Source organism: Haemaphysalis longicornis, unplaced genomic scaffold, assembly GCF_048455015.1.
Source record: "Haemaphysalis longicornis isolate Haplotype H1 unplaced genomic scaffold, Haemaphysalis longicornis Haplotype H1 scaffold_11, whole genome shotgun sequence".
NCBI classification, from domain to species: domain Eukaryota; kingdom Metazoa; phylum Arthropoda; class Arachnida; order Ixodida; family Ixodidae; genus Haemaphysalis; species Haemaphysalis longicornis.
The window spans coordinates 29,469,551-29,491,298 of NW_027526214.1; positions in this window are offsets into that span (position 1 = coordinate 29,469,551).

Consider the following 21,748-nt stretch of genomic DNA (forward strand, 5'->3'; position numbering starts at 1 on the left):
ATTAATAATAATAAATAATAATGTAACGTCACTAACGTTAAAAAATATTCTAACCATTCCCCTATGCCTTCTTTGGCGTTGTAGACTGCCGGCATTTCTTCCTGTATTTCTAACAAGCCCCTCATTTACAAACCCTATTATCATGCGAAAGCTTAGCGAGGGCCTCGGTTCTGGCAGCCTTGATGCCAAGGTAGCATAAGAGGGTTTCCCGCCAGTTACCCGCTTATGACAGGCTGTAGACGTTCGAGTCACGCCCCGGGGGTTGAAAAGAAGGTCCCCTTCTCCCCGTGTAGTCTGAGTGGCGCTGGCTACCACCCTCAAGCGTCAGATACAGTTGTAGTTTATAAAAATACCCCAGAAAGTGAAGCGGAACACAGTCGCCCAGATAGCCGAATTGGTAAGGCATTCGAGATCTAATCGAAAGGCGTGGGTTCGGTCCCCACTCTGGGCGCGTGTTTTTCTTTCTTTCTTTCTCACATAATTAATAATAATAAATAATAATGTAACGTCACTAACGGTAAAAAAATATTCTAACCATTCCCCTATGCCTTCTTCGGCGTTGTAGACTGCCGGCATTTCTTCCTGTATTTCTAACGAGCCCCTCATTTACAAACCCTATTATCATGCGAAAGCTTAGCGAGGGCCTCGGTTCTGGCAGCCTTGATGCCAAGGTAGCATAAGAGGGTTTCCCGCCAGTTACCCGCTTATGACAGGCTGTAGACGTTCGCGTCACGCCCCGGGGGTTGAAATGAAGGTCCCCTTCTCCCCGTGTAGTCTGAGGGGCGCTGGCTACCACCCTCAAGCGTCAGATACAGTTTTAGTATATAAAAATACCCCAGAAAGTGAAGCGGAACACAGTCGCCCAGATAGCCGAATTGGAAAGCCATTCGAGATCTAATCGAAAGGCGTGGGTTCGGTCCCCACTCTGGGCGCGTGTTTTTCTTTCTTTCTTTCTCACGTAATTAATATAAAATAAATAATAATGTAACGTCACTAACGTTAAAAATTTACTAACCATTCCCCTATGCCTTCTTTGGCGTTGTAGACTGCCGGCATTTCTTCCTGTATTTCTAACGAGCCCCTCATTTACAAACCCTATTATCATGCGAAAGCTTAGCGAGGGCCTCGGTTCTGGCAGCCTTGATGCCAAGGTAGCATAAGAGGGTTTCCCGCCAGTTACCCGCTTATGACAGGCTGTAGACGTTCGCGGCACGCCCCGGGGGTTGAAAAGAAGGTCCCCTTCTCCCCGTGTAGTCTGAGTGGCGCTGGCTACCACCCTCAAGCGTCAGATACAGTTGTAGTATATAAAAATACCCCAGAAAGTGAAGCGGAACACAGTCGCCCAGATAGCCGAATTGGTAAGGCATTCGAGATTTAATCGAAAGGCGTCGGTTCGGTCCCCACTCTGGGCGCCTGTTTTTCTTTCTTTCTTTCTCACGTAATTAATAATAATAAATAATAATGTAACGTCACTGACGGTAAAAAATATTCTAACCATTCCCCTATGCCTTCTTTGGAGTTGTAGACTGCCGGCATTTGTTCCTGTATTTCTAACGAGCCCCTCGTTTACAAACCCTATTATCATGCGAAAGCTTAGCGAGGGCCTCGGTTTTGGCAGCCTTGATGCCAAGGTAGCACAAGAGGGTTTCCCGCCAGTTACCCGCTTATGACAGGCTGTAGACGTTCGAGTCACGCCCCGGGGGTTGAAAAGAAGGTCCCCTTCTCCCCGTGTAGTCTGAGTGGCGCTGGCTACCACCCTCAAGCGTCAGATACAGTTGTTGTATATAAAAATTCCCCAGAAAGTGAAGCGGAACACAGTCGCCCAGATAGCCGAATTGGTAAGGCATTCGAGATCTAATCGAAAGGCGTGGGTTCGGTCCCCACACTGGGCGCGTGTTTTTCTTTCTTTCTTTCTCACGCAATTAATAATAATAAATATTAATGTAACGTCACTAACGGTAAAAAAATATTCTAACCATTCCCCTATGCCTTCTTTGGCGTTGTAGACTGCCGGCATTTCTTCCTGTATTTCTAACGAGACCCTCATTTACAAACCCTATTATCATGCGAAAGCTTAGCGAGGGCCTCGGTTCTGGCAGCCTTGATGCCAAGGTAGCATAAGAGGGTTTCCCGCCAGTTACCCGCTTATGACAGGCTGTAGACGTTCGCGTCACGCCCCGGGGGTTGAAAAGAAGGTCCCCTTCTCCCCGTGTAGTCTGAGTGGCGCTGGCTACCACCCTCAAGCGTCAGATACAGTTGTAGTATATAAAAATTCCCCAGAAAGTGAAGCGGAACACAGTGGCCCAGATAGCCGAATTGGTAAGGCATTCGAGATCTAATCGAAAGGCGTTGGTTCGGTCCCCACTCTTGGCGCGTGTTTTTCTTTCTTTCTTTCTCACGTAATTAATAATAATAAATAATAATGTAACGTCACTAACGATAAAAAAATATTCTAACCATTCCCCTATGCCTTCTTTGGCGTTGTAGACTGCCGGCATTTCTTCCTGTATTTCTAACGAGCCTCTCATTTACAAACCCTATTATCATGCGAAAGCTTAGCGAGGGCCTCGGTTCTGGCAGCCTTGATGCCAAGGTAGTATAAGAGGGTTTCCCGCCAGTTACCCGCTTATGACAGGCTGTAGACGTTCGCGTCACGCCCCGGGGGTTGAAAAGAAGGTCCCCTTCTCCCCGTGTAGTCTGAGTGGCGCTGGCTACCACCCTCAAGCGTCAGATACAGTTGTAGTATATAAAAATACCCCAGAAAGTGAAGCGGAACACAGTCGCCCAGATAGCCGAAGTGGTAAGGCATTCGAGATCTAATCGAAAGGCGTGGGTTCGGTCCCCACTCTAGGCGCGTGTTTTTCTTTCTTTCTTTCTCACGTAATTAGTAATAATAAATAATAATGTAACGTCACTAACGTTAAAAAATATTCTAACCATTCCCCTATGCCTTCTTTGGCGTTGTAGACTGCCGGCATTTCTTCCTGTATTTCTAACAAGCCCCTCATTTACAAACCCTATTATCATGCGAAAGCTTAGCGAGGGCCTCGGTTCTGGCAGCCTTGATGCCAAGGTAGCATAAGAGGGTTTCCCGCCAGTTACCCGCTTATGACAGGCTGTAGACGTTCGAGTCACGCCCCGGGGGTTGAAAAGAAGGTCCCCTTCTCCCCGTGTAGTCTGAGTGGCGCTGGCTACCACCCTCAAGCGTCAGATACAGTTGTAGTTTATAAAAATACCCCAGAAAGTGAAGCGGAACACAGTCGCCCAGATAGCCGAATTGGTAAGGCATTCGAGATCTAATCGAAAGGCGTGGGTTCGGTCCCCACTCTGGGCGCGTGTTTTTCTTTCTTTCTTTCTCACATAATTAATAATAATAAATAATAATGTAACGTCACTAACGGTAAAAAAATATTCTAACCATTCCCCTATGCCTTCTTCGGCGTTGTAGACTGCCGGCATTTCTTCCTGTATTTCTAACGAGCCCCTCATTTACAAACCCTATTATCATGCGAAAGCTTAGCGAGGGCCTCGGTTCTGGCAGCCTTGATGCCAAGGTAGCATAAGAGGGTTTCCCGCCAGTTACCCGCTTATGACAGGCTGTAGACGTTCGCGTCACGCCCCGGGGGTTGAAATGAAGGTCCCCTTCTCCCCGTGTAGTCTGAGGGGCGCTGGCTACCACCCTCAAGCGTCAGATACAGTTTTAGTATATAAAAATACCCCAGAAAGTGAAGCGGAACACAGTCGCCCAGATAGCCGAATTGGAAAGCCATTCGAGATCTAATCGAAAGGCGTGGGTTCGGTCCCCACTCTGGGCGCGTGTTTTTCTTTCTTTCTTTCTCACGTAATTAATATAAAATAAATAATAATGTAACGTCACTAACGTTAAAAATTTACTAACCATTCCCCTATGCCTTCTTTGGCGTTGTAGACTGCCGGCATTTCTTCCTGTATTTCTAACGAGCCCCTCATTTACAAACCCTATTATCATGCGAAAGCTTAGCGAGGGCCTCGGTTCTGGCAGCCTTGATGCCAAGGTAGCATAAGAGGGTTTCCCGCCAGTTACCCGCTTATGACAGGCTGTAGACGTTCGCGGCACGCCCCGGGGGTTGAAAAGAAGGTCCCCTTCTCCCCGTGTAGTCTGAGTGGCGCTGGCTACCACCCTCAAGCGTCAGATACAGTTGTAGTATATAAAAATACCCCAGAAAGTGAAGCGGAACACAGTCGCCCAGATAGCCGAATTGGTAAGGCATTCGAGATTTAATCGAAAGGCGTCGGTTCGGTCCCCACTCTGGGCGCCTGTTTTTCTTTCTTTCTTTCTCACGTAATTAATAATAATAAATAATAATGTAACGTCACTGACGGTAAAAAATATTCTAACCATTCCCCTATGCCTTCTTTGGAGTTGTAGACTGCCGGCATTTGTTCCTGTATTTCTAACGAGCCCCTCGTTTACAAACCCTATTATCATGCGAAAGCTTAGCGAGGGCCTCGGTTTTGGCAGCCTTGATGCCAAGGTAGCACAAGAGGGTTTCCCGCCAGTTACCCGCTTATGACAGGCTGTAGACGTTCGAGTCACGCCCCGGGGGTTGAAAAGAAGGTCCCCTTCTCCCCGTGTAGTCTGAGTGGCGCTGGCTACCACCCTCAAGCGTCAGATACAGTTGTTGTATATAAAAATTCCCCAGAAAGTGAAGCGGAACACAGTCGCCCAGATAGCCGAATTGGTAAGGCATTCGAGATCTAATCGAAAGGCGTGGGTTCGGTCCCCACACTGGGCGCGTGTTTTTCTTTCTTTCTTTCTCACGCAATTAATAATAATAAATATTAATGTAACGTCACTAACGGTAAAAAAATATTCTAACCATTCCCCTATGCCTTCTTTGGCGTTGTAGACTGCCGGCATTTCTTCCTGTATTTCTAACGAGACCCTCATTTACAAACCCTATTATCATGCGAAAGCTTAGCGAGGGCCTCGGTTCTGGCAGCCTTGATGCCAAGGTAGCATAAGAGGGTTTCCCGCCAGTTACCCGCTTATGACAGGCTGTAGACGTTCGCGTCACGCCCCGGGGGTTGAAAAGAAGGTCCCCTTCTCCCCGTGTAGTCTGAGTGGCGCTGGCTACCACCCTCAAGCGTCAGATACAGTTGTAGTATATAAAAATTCCCCAGAAAGTGAAGCGGAACACAGTGGCCCAGATAGCCGAATTGGTAAGGCATTCGAGATCTAATCGAAAGGCGTTGGTTCGGTCCCCACTCTTGGCGCGTGTTTTTCTTTCTTTCTTTCTCACGTAATTAATAATAATAAATAATAATGTAACGTCACTAACGATAAAAAAATATTCTAACCATTCCCCTATGCCTTCTTTGGCGTTGTAGACTGCCGGCATTTCTTCCTGTATTTCTAACGAGCCTCTCATTTACAAACCCTATTATCATGCGAAAGCTTAGCGAGGGCCTCGGTTCTGGCAGCCTTGATGCCAAGGTAGTATAAGAGGGTTTCCCGCCAGTTACCCGCTTATGACAGGCTGTAGACGTTCGCGTCACGCCCCGGGGGTTGAAAAGAAGGTCCCCTTCTCCCCGTGTAGTCTGAGTGGCGCTGGCTACCACCCTCAAGCGTCAGATACAGTTGTAGTATATAAAAATACCCCAGAAAGTGAAGCGGAACACAGTCGCCCAGATAGCCGAAGTGGTAAGGCATTCGAGATCTAATCGAAAGGCGTGGGTTCGGTCCCCACTCTAGGCGCGTGTTTTTCTTTCTTTCTTTCTCACGTAATTAGTAATAATAAATAATAATGTAACGTCACTAACGGTAAAAAAATATTCTAACCATTCCCCTATGCCTTCTTTGGCGTTGTAGACTGCCGGCATTTCTTTCTGTATTTCTAACGAGCCCCTCATTTACAAACCCTATTATCATGCGAAAGCTTAGCGAGGGCCTCGGTTCTGCCAGCCTTGATGCCAAGGTAGCATAAGAGGGTTTCCCGCCAGTTACCCGCTTATGACAGGCTGTAGACGTTCGCGTCACGGCCCGGGGGTTAAAAAGAAGGTCCCCTTCTCCCCGTGTAGTCTGAGTGGCGCTGGCTACCACCCTCAAGCGTCAGATACAGTTGTAGTATATAAAAATACCCCAGAAAGTGAAGCGGAACACAGTCGCCCAGATAGCCGAATTGGTAAGGCATTCGAGATCTAATCGAAAGCCGTTGGTTCGGTCCCCACTCTGGTCGCGTGTTTTTCTTTCTTTCTTTCTCACGTAATTAAAAATAATAAATAATAATGTAACGTCACTAACGTTAAAAAATATTCTAACCATTCCCCTATGCCTTCTTTGGCGTTGTAGACTGCCGGCATTTCTTCCTGTATTTCTAACGAGCCCCTCATTTACAAACCCTATCATCATGCGAAAGCTTAGCGAGGGCCTCGGTTCTGGCAGCCTTGATGCCAAGGTAGCATAAGAGGGTTTCCCGCCAGTTACCCGCTTATGACAGGCTGTAGACGTTCGAGTCATGCCCCGGGGGTTGAAAAGAAGGTCCCCTTCTCCCCGTGTAGTCTGAGTGGCGCTGGCTACCACCCTCAAGCGTCAGATACAGTTGTAGTATATAAAAATACCCCAGAAAGTGAAACGGAACACAGTCGCCCAGATAGCCGAATTGGTAAGGCATTCGAGATCTAATCGAAAGGCGTGGGTTCGGTCCCCACTCTGGGCGCGTGTTTTTCTTTCTTTCTTTCTCACGTATTTAATAATAATAAATAATAATGTAACGTCACTAACGGTAAAAAAACATTCTAACCATTCCCCTATGCCTTCTTTGGCCTTGTAGACTGCCGGCATTTCTTCCTTTTTTTCTAACAAGCCCCTCATTTACAAACCCTATTATCAAGCGAAAGCTTAGCGAGGGCCTCGGTTCTGGCAGCCTTGATGCCAAGGTAGCATAAGAGGGTTTCCCGCCAGTTACCCGCTTATGACAGGCTGTAGACGTTCGCGTCACGCCCCGGGGGTTGAAAAGAAGGTCCCCTTCTCCCCGTGTAGTCTGAGTGGCGCTGGCTACCACCCTCAAGCGTCAGATACAGTTTTAGTATATAAAAATACCCCAGAAAGTGAAGCGGAACACAGTCACCCAGATAGCCGAATTGGTAAGGCATTCGAGATCTAATCGAAAGGGGTGGGTTCGGTCCCCACTCTGGGCGCGTGTTTTTCTTTCTTTCTTTCTCCCGCAATTATAATAATAAATAATAATGTAACGTCACTAACGGTAAAAAAATATTCTAACCATTCCCCTATGCCTTCTTTGGCGTTGTAGACTGCCGGCATTTCTTCCTGTATTTCTGACGAGCCCCTCATTTACAAACCCTATTATCATGCGAAAGCTTAGCGAAGGCCTCGGTTCTGGCAGCCTTGATGCCAAGGTAGCATAAGAGGGTTTCCCGCCAGTTACCCGCTTATGACAGGCTGTAGACGTTCGCGTCACGCCCCGGGGGTTGAAAAGAAGGTCCCCTTCTCCCTTTGTAGTCTGAGTGGCGCTGGCTACCACCCTCAAGCGTCAGATACAGTTGTAGTATATAAAAATACCCGAGAAAGTTAAGCGGAACACAGTCGCCCAGATACCCGAATTGGTAAGGCATTCGAGATCTAATCCAAAGGCGTGGGTTCGGTCCCCACTCTGGTCGCGTGTTTTTCTTTCTTTCTTTCTCACGCAATTATAATAATAAATAATAATGTAACGTCACTAACGGTAAAAAAATATTCTAACCATTCCCCTATGCCTTCTTTGGCGTTGTAGACAGCCGGCATTTCTTCCTGTATTTCTGATGAGCCCCTCATTTACAAACCCTATTATCATGCGAAAGCTTAGCGAGGGCCTCGGTTCTGGCAGCCTTGATGCCAAGGTAGCATAGGAGGGTTTCCCGCCAGTTACCCGCTTATGACAGGCTGTAGACGTTCGCGTCACGCCCCGGGGGTTGAAAAGAAGGTCCCCTTCTCCCCATGTAGTCTGAGTGGCGCTGGCTACCACCCTCAAGCGTCAGATACAGTTGTAGTATATAAAAATACCCCAGAAAGTAAAGCGGAACACAGTCGCCCAGATAGCCGAATTGGTAAGGCATTCGAGATCTAATCGAAAGGCGTTGGTTCGGTCCCCACTCTGGGCGCGTGTTTTTCTTTCTTTCTTTCTCACGCAATTATAATAATAAATAATAATGTAACGTCACTAACGGTAAAAAAATATTCTAACCATTCCCCTATGCCTTCTTTGGCGTTGTAGACAGCCGGCATTTCTTCCTGTATTTCTGATGAGCCCCTCATTTACAAACCCTATTATCATGCGAAAGCTTAGCGAGGGCCTCGGTTCTGGCAGCCTTGATGCCAAGGTAGCATAGGAGGGTTTCCCGCCAGTTACCCGCTTATGACAGGCTGTAGACGTTCGCGTCACGCCCCGGGGGTTGAAAAGAAGGTCCCCTTCTCCCCGTGTAGTCTGAGTGGCGCTGGCTACCACCCTCAAGCGTCAGATACAGTTGTAGTATATAAAAATACCCCAGAAAGTAAAGCGGAACACAGTCGCCCAGATAGCCGAATTGGTAAGGCATTCGAGATCTAATCGAAAGGCGTTGGTTCGGTCCCCACTCTGGGCGCGTGTTTTTCTTTCTTTCTTTCTCACGTAATTAATAATAATAAATAATATTGTAACGTCACTAACGTTAAAAAATATTCTAACCATTCCCCTATGCCTTCTTTGGCGTTGTAGACTGCCGGCATTTCTTCCTGTATTTCTAATGAGCCCCTCATTTACAAACCCTATTATCATGCGAAAGCTTAGCGAGGGCCTCGGTTCTGCCAGCCTTGATGCCAAGGTAGCATAAGAGGGTTTCCCGCCAGTTACCCGCTTATGACAGGCTGTAGACGTTCGCGTCACGCCCCGGGGGATAAAAAGAAGGTCCCCTTCTCCCCGTGTAGTCTGAGTGGCGCTGGCTACCACCCTCAAGCGTCAGATACAGTTGTAGTATATAAAAATACCCCAGAAAGTGAAGCCTAACACAGTCGCCCAGATAGCCGAATTGGTAAGGCATTCGAGATCTAATCGAAAGGCGTTGGTTCGGTCCCCACTCTGGGCGCGTGTTTTTCTTTCTTTCTTTCTCACGTAATTAATAATAATAAATAATAATTTAACGTCACTAACGTTAAAAAATATTCTAACCATTCCCCTATGCCTTCTTTGGCGTTGTATACTGCCGGCATTTCTTCCTGTATTTCTGACGAGCCCCTCATTTACAAACCCTATTATCATGCGAAAGCTTAGCGAGGGCCTCGGTTCTGCCAGCCTTGATGCCAAGGTAGCATAAGAGGGTTTCCCGCCAGTTACCCGCTTATGACAGGCTGTAGACGTTCGCGTCACGCCCCGGGGGTTAAAAAGAAGGTCCCCTTCTCCCCGTGTAGTCTGAGTGGCGCTGGCTACCACCCTCAAGCGTCAGATACAGTTGTAGTATATAAAAATACCCCAGAAAGTGAAACGGAACACAGTCGCCCAGATAGCCGAATTGGTAAGGCATTCGAGATCTAATCGAAAGGCGTGGGTTCGGTCCCCACTCTGGGCGCGTGTTTTTCTTTCTTTCTTTCTCACGTATTTAATAATAATAAATAATAATGTAACGTCACTAACGGTAAAAAAACATTCTAACCATTCCCCTATGCCTTCTTTGGCCTTGTAGACTGCCGGCATTTCTTCCTTTTTTTGTAACAAGCCCCTCATTTACAAACCCTATTATCAAGCGAAAGCTTAGCGAGGGCCTCGGTTCTGGCAGCCTTGATGCCAAGGTAGCATAAGAGGGTTTCCCGCCAGTTACCCGCTTATGACAGGCTGTAGACGTTCGCGTCACGCCCCGGGGGTTGAAAAGAAGGTCCCCTTCTCCCCGTGTAGTCTGAGTGGCGCTGGCTACCACCCTCAAGCGTCAGATACAGTTTTAGTATATAAAAATACCCGAGAAAGTTAAGCGGAACACAGTCGCCCAGATACCCGAATTGGTAAGCCATTCGAGATCTAATCCAAAGGCGTGGGTTCGGTCCCCACTCTGGTCGCGTGTTTTTCTTTCTTTCTTTCTCACGCAATTATAATAATAAATAATAATGTAACGTCACTAACGGTAAAAAAATATTCTAACCATTCCCCTATGCCTTCTTTGGCGTTGTAGACAGCCGGCATTTCTTCCTGTATTTCTGATGAGCCCCTCATTTACAAACCCTATTATCATGCGAAAGCTTAGCGAGGGCCTCGGTTCTGGCAGCCTTGATGCCAAGGTAGCATAGGAGGGTTTCCCGCCAGTTACCCGCTTATGACAGGCTGTAGACGTTCGCGTCACGCCCCGGGGGTTGAAAAGAAGGTCCCCTTCTCCCCGTGTAGTCTGAGTGGCGCTGGCTACCACCCTCAAGCGTCAGATACAGTTGTAGTATATAAAAATACCCCAGAAAGTAAAGCGGAACACAGTCGCCCAGATAGCCGAATTGGTAAGGCATTCGAGATCTAATCGAAAGGCGTTGGTTCGGTCCCCACTCTGGGCGCGTGTTTTTCTTTCTTTCTTTCTCACGCAATTATAATAATAAATAATAATGTAACGTCACTAACGGTAAAAAAATATTCTAACCATTCCCCTATGCCTTCTTTGGCGTTGTAGACAGCCGGCATTTCTTCCTGTATTTCTGATGAGCCCCTCATTTACAAACCCTATTATCATGCGAAAGCTTAGCGAGGGCCTCGGTTCTGGCAGCCTTGATGCCAAGGTAGCATAGGAGGGTTTCCCGCCAGTTACCCGCTTATGACAGGCTGTAGACGTTCGCGTCACGCCCCGGGGGTTGAAAAGAAGGTCCCCTTCTCCCCGTGTAGTCTGAGTGGCGCTGGCTACCACCCTCAAGCGTCAGATACAGTTGTAGTATATAAAAATACCCCAGAAAGTAAAGCGGAACACAGTCGCCCAGATAGCCGAATTGGTAAGGCATTCGAGATCTAATCGAAAGGCGTTGGTTCGGTCCCCACTCTGGGCGCGTGTTTTTCTTTCTTTCTTTCTCACGTAATTAATAATAATAAATATTATTGTAACGTCACTAACGTTAAAAAATATTCTAACCATTCCCCTATGCCTTCTTTGGCGTTGTAGACTGCCGGCATTTCTTCCTGTATTTCTAATGAGCCCCTCATTTACAAACCCTATTATCATGCGAAAGCTTAGCGAGGGCCTCGGTTCTGCCAGCCTTGATGCCAAGGTAGCATAAGAGGGTTTCCCGCCAGTTACCCGCTTATGACAGGCTGTAGACGTTCGCGTCACGCCCCGGGGGTTAAAAAGAAGGTCCCCTTCTCCCCGTGTAGTCTGAGTGGCGCTGGCTACCACCCTCAAGCGTCAGATACAGTTGTAGTATATAAAAATACCCCAGAAAGTGAAGCCTAACACAGTCGCCCAGATAGCCGAATTGGTAAGGCATTCGAGATCTAATCGAAAGGCGTTGGTTCGGTCCCCACTCTGGGCGCGTGTTTTTCTTTCTTTCTTTCTCACGTAATTAATAATAATAAATAATAATTTAACGTCACTAACGTTAAAAAATATTCTAACCATTCCCCTATGCCTTCTTTGGCCTTGTAGACTGCCGGCATTTCTTCCTTTTTTTCTAACAAGCCCCTCATTTACAAACCCTATTATCAAGCGAAAGCTTAGCGAGGGCCTCGGTTCTGGCAGCCTTGATGCCAAGGTAGCATAAGAGGGTTTCCCGCCAGTTACCCGCTTATGACAGGCTGTAGACGTTCGCGTTACGCCCCGGGGGTTGAAAAGAAGGTCCCCTTCTCCCCGTGTAGTCTGAGTGGCGCTGGCTACCACCCTCAAGCGTCAGATACAGTTTTAGTATATAAAAATACCCCAGAAAGTGAAGCGGAACACAGTCACCCAGATAGCCGAATTGGTAAGGCATTCGAGATCTAATCGAAAGGGGTGGGTTCGGTCCCCACTCTGGGCGCGTGTTTTTCTTTCTTTCATTCTCCCGCAATTATAATAATAAATAATAATGTAACGTCACTAACGGTAAAAAAATATTCTAACCATTCCCCTATGCCTTCTTTGGCGTTGTAGACTGCCGGCATTTCTTCCTGTATTTCTAACGAGCCCCTCATTTACAAACCCTATTATCATGCGAAAGCTTAGCGAAGGCCTCGGTTCTGGCAGCCTTGATGCCAAGGTAGCATAAGAGGGTTTCCCGCCAGTTACCCGCTTATGACAGGCTGTAGACGTTCGCGTCACGCCCCGGGGGTTGAAAAGAAGGTCCCCTTCTCCCTTTGTAGTCTGAGTGGCGCTGGCTACCACCCTCAAGCGTCAGATACAGTTGTAGTATATAAAAATACCCGAGAAAGTTAAGCGGAACACAGTCGCCCAGATACCCGAATTGGTAAGGCATTCGAGATCTAATCCAAAGGCGTGGGTTCGGTCCCCACTCCGGTCGCGTGTTTTTCTTTCTTTCTTTCTCACGCAATTATAATAATAAATAATAATGTAACGTCACTAACGGTAAAAAAATATTCTAACCATTCCCCTATGCCTTCTTTGGCGTTGTAGACAGCCGGCATTTCTTCCTGTATTTCTGATGAGCCCCTCATTTAAAAACCCTATTATCATGCGAAAGCTTAGCGAGGGCCTCGGTTCTGGCAGCCTTGATGCCAAGGTAGCATAGGAGGGTTTCCCGCCAGTTACCCGCTTATGACAGGCTGTAGACGTTCGCGTCACGCCCCGGGGGTTGAAAAGAAGGTCCCCTTCTCCCCGTGTAGTCTGAGTGGCGCTGGCTACCACCCTCAAGCGTCAGATACAGTTGTAGTATATAAAAATACCCCAGAAAGTGAAGCGGAACACAGTCGCCCAGATAGCCGAATTGGTAAGGCATTCGAGATCTAATCGAAAGGCGTTGGTTCGGTCCCCACTCTGGGCGCGTGTTTTTCTTTCTTTCTTTCTCACGTAATTAATAATAATAAATAATATTGTAACGTCACTAACGTTAAAAAACATTCTAACCATTCCCCTATGCCTTCTTTGGCGTTGTAGACTGCCGGCATTTCTTCCTGTATTTCTAATGAGCCCCTCATTTACAAACCCTATTATCATGCGAAAGCTTAGCGAGGGCCTCGGTTCTGCCAGCCTTGATGCCAAGGTAGCATAAGAGGGTTTCCCGCCAGTTACCCGCTTATGACAGGCTGTAGACGTTCGCGTCACGCCCCGGGGGTTAAAAAGAAGGTCCCCTTCTCCCCGTGTAGTCTGAGTGGCGCTGGCTACCACCCTCAAGCGTCAGATACAGTTGTAGTATATAAAAATACCCCAGAAAGTGAAGCCTAACACAGTCGCCCAGATAGCCGAATTGGTAAGGCATTCGAGATCTAATCGAAAGGCGTTGGTTCGGTCCCCACTCTGGGCGCGTGTTTTTCTTTCTTTCTTTCTCACGTAATTAATAATAATAAATAATAATGTAACGTCACTAACGTTAAAAAATATTCTAACCATTCCCCTATGCCTTCTTTGGCCTTGTAGACTGCCGGCATTTCTTCCTTTTTTTCTAACAAGCCCCTCATTTACAAACCCTATTATCAAGCGAAAGCTTAGCGAGGGCCTCGGTTCTGGCAGCCTTGATGCCAAGGTAGCATAAGAGGGTTTCCCGCCAGTTACCCGCTTATGACAGGCTGTAGACGTTCGCGTCACGCCCCGGGGGTTGAAAAGAAGGTCCCCTTCTCCCCGTGTAGTCTGAGTGGCGCTGGCTACCACCCTCAAGCGTCAGATACAGTTTTAGTATATAAAAATACCCCAGAAAGTGAAGCGGAACACAGTCACCCAGATAGCCGAATTGGTAAGGCATTCGAGATCTAATCGAAAGGGGTGGGTTCGGTCCCCACTCTGGGCGCGTGTTTTTCTTTCTTTCATTCTCCCGCAATTATAATAATAAATAATAATGTAACGACACTAACGGTAAAAAAATATTCTAACCATTCCCCTATGCCTTCTTTGGCGTTGTAGACTGCCGGCATTTCTTCCTGTATTTCTGACGAGCCCCTCATTTACAAACCCTATTATCATGCGAAAGCTTAGCGAAGGCCTCGGTTCTGGCAGCCTTGATGCCAAGGTAGCATAAGAGGGTTTCCCGCCAGTTACCCGCTTATGACAGGCTGTAGACGTTCGCGTCACGCCCCGGGGGTTGAAAAGAAGGTCCCCTTCTCCCTTTGTAGTCTGAGTGGCGCTGGCTACCACCCTCAAGCGTGAGATACAGTTGTAGTATATAAAAATACCCGAGAAAGTTAAGCGGAACACAGTCGCCCAGATACCCGAATTGGTAAGGCATTCGAGATCTAATCCAAAGGCGTGGGTTCGGTCCCCACTCTGGTCGCGTGTTTTTCTTTCTTTCTTTCTCACGCAATTATAATAATAAATAATAATGTAACGTCACTAACGGCAAAAAATATTCCAACCATTCCCCTATGCCTTCTTCGGCGTTGTAGACTGCCGGCATTTCTTCCTGTATTTCTAATGAGCCCCTCATTTACAAACCCTATTATCATGCGAAAGCTTAGCGAGGGCCTCGGTTCTGCCAGCCTTGATGCCAAGGTAGCATAAAATGGTTTCCCGCCAGTTACCCGCTTATGACAGGCTGTAGACGTTCGCGTCACGCCCCGGGGGTTGAAAAGAAGGTCCCCTTCTCCCCGTGTAGTCTGAGTGGCGCTGGCTACCACCCTCAAGCGTCAGATACAGTTGTAGTATATATAAAAATACCCCAGAAAGTGAAGCGGAACACAGTCGCCCAGATAGCCGAATTGGTAAGGCATTCGAGATCTAATCGAAAGGCGTGGGTTCGGTCCCCACTCTGGGCGCGTGTTTTTCTTTTTTTCTTTCTCACGTAATTAATAATAATAAATAATAATGTAACGTCACTAACGTTAAAAAATATTCTAACCATTCCCCTATGCCTTCTTTGGTGTTGTAGACTGCCGGCATTTCTTCCTGTATTTCTAACGAGCCCCTCATTTACAAACCCTATTATCATGCGAAAGCTTAGCGAGGGCCTCGGTTCTGGCAGCCTTGATGCCAAGGTAGCATAAGAGGGTTTCCCGCCAGTTACCCGCTTATGACAGGCTGTAGACGTTCGAGTCACGCCCCGGGGGTTGAAAAGAAGGTCCCCTTCTCCCCGTGTAGTCTGAGTGCCGCTGGCTACCACCCTCAAGCGTCAGATACAGTTGTAGTATATAAAAATACCCCAGAAAGTGAAGCGGAACACAGTCGCCCAGATAGCCGAATTGGTAAGGCATTCGAGATCTAATCGAAAGGCGTGGGTTCGGTCCCCACTCTGGGCGCGTGTTTTTCTTTCTTTCTTTCTCACATAATTAATAATAATAAACAATAATGTAATGTCACTAACGGTAAAAAAATATTCTAACCATTCCCCTATGCCTTCTTCGGCGTTGTAGACTGCCGGCATTTCTTCCTGTATTTCTAACGAGCCCCTCATTTACAAACCCTATTATCATGCGAAAGCTTAGCGAGGGCCTCGGTTCTGGCAGCCTTGATGCCAAGGTAGCATAAGAGGGTTTCCCGCCAGTTACCCGCTTATGACAGGCTGTAGACGTTCGCGTCACGCCCCGGGGGTTGAAATGAAGGTCCCCTTCTCCCCGTGTAGTCTGAGGGGCGCTGGCTACCACCCTCAAGCGTCAGATACAGTTTTAGTATATAAAAATACCCCAGAAAGTGAAGCGGAACACAGTGGCCCAGATAGCCGAATTGGAAAGCCATTCGAGATCTAATCGAAAGGCGTGGGTTCGGTCCCCACTCTGGGCGCGTGTTTTTCTTTCTTTCTTTCTCACGTAATTAATATAAAATAAATAATAATGTAACGTCACTAACGTTAAAAAATATACTAACCATTCTCCTATGCCTTCTTTGGCGTTGTAGACTGCCGGCATTTCTTCCTGTATTTCTAACGAGACCCTCATTTACAAACCCTATTATCATGCGAAAGCTTAGCGAGGGCCTCGGTTCTGGCAGCCTTGATGCCAAGGTAGCATAAGAGGGTTTCCCGCCAGTTACCCGCTTATGACAGGCTGTAGACGTTCGCGTCACGCCCCGGGGGTTGAAAAGAAGGTCCCCTTCTCCCCGTGTAGTCTGAGTGGCGCTGGCTACCACCCTCAAGCGTCAGATACAGTTGTAGTATATAAAAATTCCACAGAAAGTGAATCGGAACACAGTGGCCCAGATAGCCGAATTGGTAAGGCATTCGAGATCTAATCGAAAGGCGTTGGTTCGGTCCCCACTCTTGGCGCGTGTTTTTCTTTCTTTCTTTCTCACGTAATTAATAATAATAAATAATAATGTAACGTCACTAACGAAAAAAAAATATTCTAACCATTCCCCTATGCCTTCTTTGGCGTTGTAGACTGCCGGCATTTCTTCCTGTATTTCTAACGAGCCTCTCATTTACAAACCCTATTATCATGCGAAAGCTTAGCGAGGGCCTCGGTTCTGGCAGCCTTGATGCCAAGGTAGTATAAGAGGGTTTCCCGCCAGTTACCCGCTTATGACAGGCTGTAGACGTTCGCGTCACGCCCCGGGGGTTGAAAAGAATTTCCCCTTCTCCCCGTGTAGTCTGAGTAGCGCTGGCTACCACCCTCAAGCGTCAGATACAGTTGTAGTATATAAAAATACCCCAGAAAGTGAAGCGGAACACAGTCGCCCAGATAGCCGAAGTGGTAAGGCATTCGAGATCTAATCGAAAGGCGTGGGTTCGGTCCCCACTCTGGGCGCGTGTTTTTCTTTCTTTCTTTCTCACGTAATTAGTAATAATAAATAATAATGTAACGTCACTAACGGTAAAAAAATATTCTAACCATTCCCCTATGCCTTCTTTGGCGTTGTAGACTGCCGGCATTTCTTCCTGTATTTCTAACGAGCCCCTCATTTACAAACCCTATTATCATGCGAAAGCTTAGCGAGGGCCTCGGTTCTGCCAGCCTTGATGCCAAGGTAGCATAAGAGGGTTTCCCGCCAGTTACCCGCTTATGACAGGCTGTAGACGTTCGCGTCACGGCCCGGGGGTTAAAAAGAAGGTCCCCTTCTCCCCGTGTAGTCTGAGTGGCGCTGGCTACCACCCTCAAGCGTCAGATACAGTTGTAGTATATAAAAATACCCCAGAAAGTGAAGCGGAACACAGTCGCCCAGATAGCCGAATTGGTAAGGCATTCGAGATCTAATCGAAAGGCGTTGGTTCGGTCCCCACTCTGGTCGCGTGTTTTTCTTTCTTTCTTTCTCACGTAATTAATAATAATAAATAATAATGTAACGTCACTAACGTTAAAAAATATTCTAACCATTCCCCTATGCCTTCTTTGGCGTTGTAGACTGCCGGCATTTCTTCCTGTATTTCTAACGAGCCCCTCATTTACAAACCCTATCATCATGCGAAAGCTTAGCGAGGGCCTCGGTTCTGGCAGCCTTGATGCCAAGGTAGCATAAGAGGGTTTCCCGCCAGTTACCCGCTTATGACAGGCTGTAGACGTTCGAGTCATGCCCTGGGGGTTGAAAAGAAGGTCCCCTTCTCCCCGTGTAGTCTGAGTGGCGCTGGCTACCACCCTCAAGCGTCAGATACAGTTGTAGTATATAAAAATACCCCAGAAAGTGAAACGGAACACAGTCGCCCAGATAGCCGAATTGGTAAGGCATTCGAGATCTAATCGAAAGGCGTGGGTTCGGTCCCCACTCTGGGCGCGTGTTTTTCTTTCTTTCTTTCTCACGTATTTAATAATAATAAATAATAATGTAACGTCACTAACGGTAAAAAAACATTCTAACCATTCCCCTATGCCTTCTTTGGCCTTGTAGACTGCCGGCATTTCTTCCTTTTTTTCTAACAAGCCCCTCATTTACAAACCCTATTATCAAGCGAAAGCTTAGCGAGGGCCTCGGTTCTGGCAGCCTTGATGCCAAGGTAGCATAAGAGGGTTTCCCGCCAGTTACCCGCTTATGACAGGCTGTAGACGTTCGCGTCACGCCCCGGGGGTTGAAAAGAAGGTCCCCTTCTCCCCGTGTAGTCTGAGTGGCGCTGGCTACCACCCTCAAGCGTCAGATACAGTTTTAGTATATAAAAATACCCCAGAAAGTGAAGCGGAACACAGTCACCCAGATAGCCGAATTGGTAAGGCATTCGAGATCTAATCGAAAGGGGTGGGTTCGGTCCCCACTCTTGGCGCGTGTTTTTCTTTCTTTCTTTCTCACGTAATAATTAATAATAAATAATAATGTAACGTCACTAACGATAAAAAAATATTCTAACCATTCCCCTATGCCTTCTTTGGCGTTGTAGACTGCCGGCATTTCTTCCTGTATTTCTAACGAGCCTCTCATTTACAAACCTTATTATCATGCGAAAGCTTAGCGAGGGCCTCGGTTCTGGCAGCCTTGATGCCAAGGTAGTATAAGAGGGTTTCCCGCCAGTTACCCGCTTATGACAGGCTGTAGACGTTCGCGTCACGCCCCGGGGGTTGAAAAGAAGGTCCCCTTCTCCCCGTGTAGTCTGAGTAGCGCTGGCTACCACCCTCAAGCGTCAGATACAGTTGTAGTATATAAAAATACCCCAGAAAGTGAAGCGGAACACAGTCGCCCAGATAGCCGAAGTGGTAAGGCATTCGAGATCTAATCGAAAGGCGTGGGTTCGGTCCCCACTCTGGGCGCGTGTTTTTCTTTCTTTCTTTCTCACGTAATTAGTAATAATAAATAATAATGTAACGTCACTAACGGTAAAAAAATATTCTAACCATTCCCCTATGCCTTCTTTGGCGTTGTAGACTGCCGGCATTTCTTCCTGTATTTCTAACGAGCCCCTCATTTACAAACCCTATTATCATGCGAAAGCTTAGCGAGGGCCTCGGTTCTGCCAGCCTTGATGCCAAGGTAGCATAAGAGGGTTTCCCGCCAGTTACCCGCTTGTGACAGGCTGTAGACGTTCGCGTCACGGCCCGGGGGTTAAAAAGAAGGTCCCCTTCTCCCCGTGTAGTCTGAGTGGCGCTGGCTACCACCCTCAAGCGTCAGATACAGTTGTAGTATATAAAAATACCCCAGAAAGTGAAGCGGAACACAGTCGCCCAGATAGCCGAATTGGTAAGGCATTCGAGATCTAATCGAAAGGCGTTGGTTCGGTCCCCACACTGGTCGCGTGTTTTTCTTTCTTTCTTTCTCACGTAATTAATAATAATAAATAATAATGTAACATCACTAACGTTAAAAAATATTCTAACCATTCCCCTATGCCTTCTTTGGCGTTGTAGACTGCCGGCATTTCTTCCTGTATTTCTAACGAGCCCCTCATTTACAAACCCTATCATCATGCGAAAGCTTAGCGAGGGCCTCGGTTCTGGCAGCCTTGATGCCAAGGTAGCATAAGAGGGTTTCCCGCCAGTTACCCGCTTATGACAGGCTGTAGACGTTCGAGTCATGCCCCGGGGGTTGAAAAGAAGGTCCCCTTCTCCCCGTGTAGTCTGAGTGGCGCTGGCTACCACCCTCAAGCGTCAGATACAGTTGTAGTATATAAAAATACCCCAGAAAGTGAAACGGAACACAGTCGCCCAGATAGCCGAATTGGTAAGGCATTCGAGATCTAATCGAAAGGCGTGGGTTCGGTCCCCACTCTGGGCGCGTGTTTTTCTTTCTTTCTTTCTCACGTATTAATTATTAACAAATAATAATGTAACGTCACTAACGGTAAAAAAACACTCTAACCATTCCCCTATGCCTTCTTTGGCCTTGTAGACTGCCGGCATTTCTTCCTTTTTTTCTAACAAGCCCCTCATTTACAAACCCTATTATCAAGCGAAAGCTTAGCGAGGGCCTCGGTTCTGGCAGCCTTGATGCCAAGGTAGCATAAGAGGGTTTCCCGCCAGTTACCCGCTTATGACAGGCTGTAGACGTTCGCGTCACGCCCCGGGGGTTGAAAAGAAGGTCCCCTTCTCCCCGTGTAGTCTGAGTGGCGCTGGCTACCACCCTCAAGCGTCAGATACAGTTTTAGTATATAAAAATACCCAAGAAAGTGAAGCGGAACACAGTCACCCAGATAGCCGAATTGGTAAGGCATTCGAGATCTAATCGAAAGGGGTGGGTTCGGTCCCCACTCTGGGCGCGTGTTTTTCTTTCTTTCTTTCTCCCGCAATTATAATTATAAATAATAATGTAACGTCACTAACGGTAAAAAAATATTCTAACCATTCCCCTATGCCTTCTTTGGCGTTGTAGACTGCCGGCATTTCTTCCTGTATTTCTGACGAGCCCCTCATTTACAAACCCTATTATCATGCGAAAGCTTAGCGAAGGCCTCGGTTCTGGCAGCCTTGATGCCAAGGTAGCATAAGAGGGTTTCCCGCCAGTTACCCGCTTATGACAGGCTGTAGACGTTCGCGTCACGCCCCGGGGGTTGAAAAGAAGGTCCCCTTCTCCCTTTGTAGTCTGAGTGGCGCTGGCTACCTCCCTCAAGCATCAGATACAGTTGTAGTATATAAAAATACCCGAGAAAGTTAAGCGGAACACAGTCGCCCAGATACCCGAATTGGTAAGGCATTCGAGATCTAATCCAAAGGCGTGGGTTCGGTCCCCACTCTGGTCGCGTGTTTTTCTTTCTTTCTTTCTCACGCAATTATAATAATAAATAATAATGTAACGTCACTAACGGTAAAAAAATATTCTAACCATTCCCCTATGCCTTCTTTGGCGTTGTAGACAGCCGGCATTTCTTCCTGTATTTCTAACGAGCCCCTCATTTACAAACCCTATTATCATGCGAAAGCTAAGCGAGGGCCTCGGTTCTGGCAGCCTTGATGCCAAGGTAGCATAGGAGGGTTTCCCGCCAGTTACCCGCTTATGACAGGCTGTAGACGTTCGCGTCACGCCCCGGGGGTTGAAAAGAAGGTCCCCTTCTCCCCGTGTAGTCTCAGTGGCGCTGGCTACCACCCTCAAGCGTCAGATACAGTTGTAGTATATAAAAATACCCCAGAAAGTGAAGCGGAACACAGTCGCCCAGATAGCCGAATTGGTAAGGCATTCGAGATCTAATCGAAAGGCGTGGGTTTTGTCCCCACTCTGGGCGCGTGTTTTTCTTTCTTTCTTTCTCACGTAATTAATAATAATAAATAATAATGTAACGTCACTAACGTTAAAAAATATTCTAACCATTCCCCTATGCCTTCTTTGGCGTTGTAGACTGCCGGCATTTCTTCCTGTATTTCTAACGAGCCCCTCATTTACAAACCCTATCATCATGCGAAAGCTTAGCGAGGGCCTCGGTTCTGGCAGCCTTGATGCCAAGGTAGCATAAGAGGGTTTCCCGCCAGTTACCCGCTTATGACAGGCTGTAGACGTTCGAGTCATGCCCTGGGGGTTGAAAAGAAGGTCCCCTTCTCCCCGTGTAGTCTGAGTGGCGCTGGCTACCACCCTCAAGCGTCAGATACAGTTGTAGTATATAAAAATACCCCAGAAAGTGAAACGGAACACAGTCGCCCAGATAGCCGAATTGGTAAGGCATTCGAGATCTAATCGAAAGGCGTGGGTTCGGTCCCCACTCTGGGCGCGTGTTTTTCTTTCTTTCTTTCTCACGTATTTAATAATAATAAATAATAATGTAACGTCACTAACGGTAAAAAAACATTCTAACCATTCCCCTATGCCTTCTTTGGCCTTGTAGACTGCCGGCATTTCTTCCTTTTTTTCTAACAAGCCCCTCATTTAC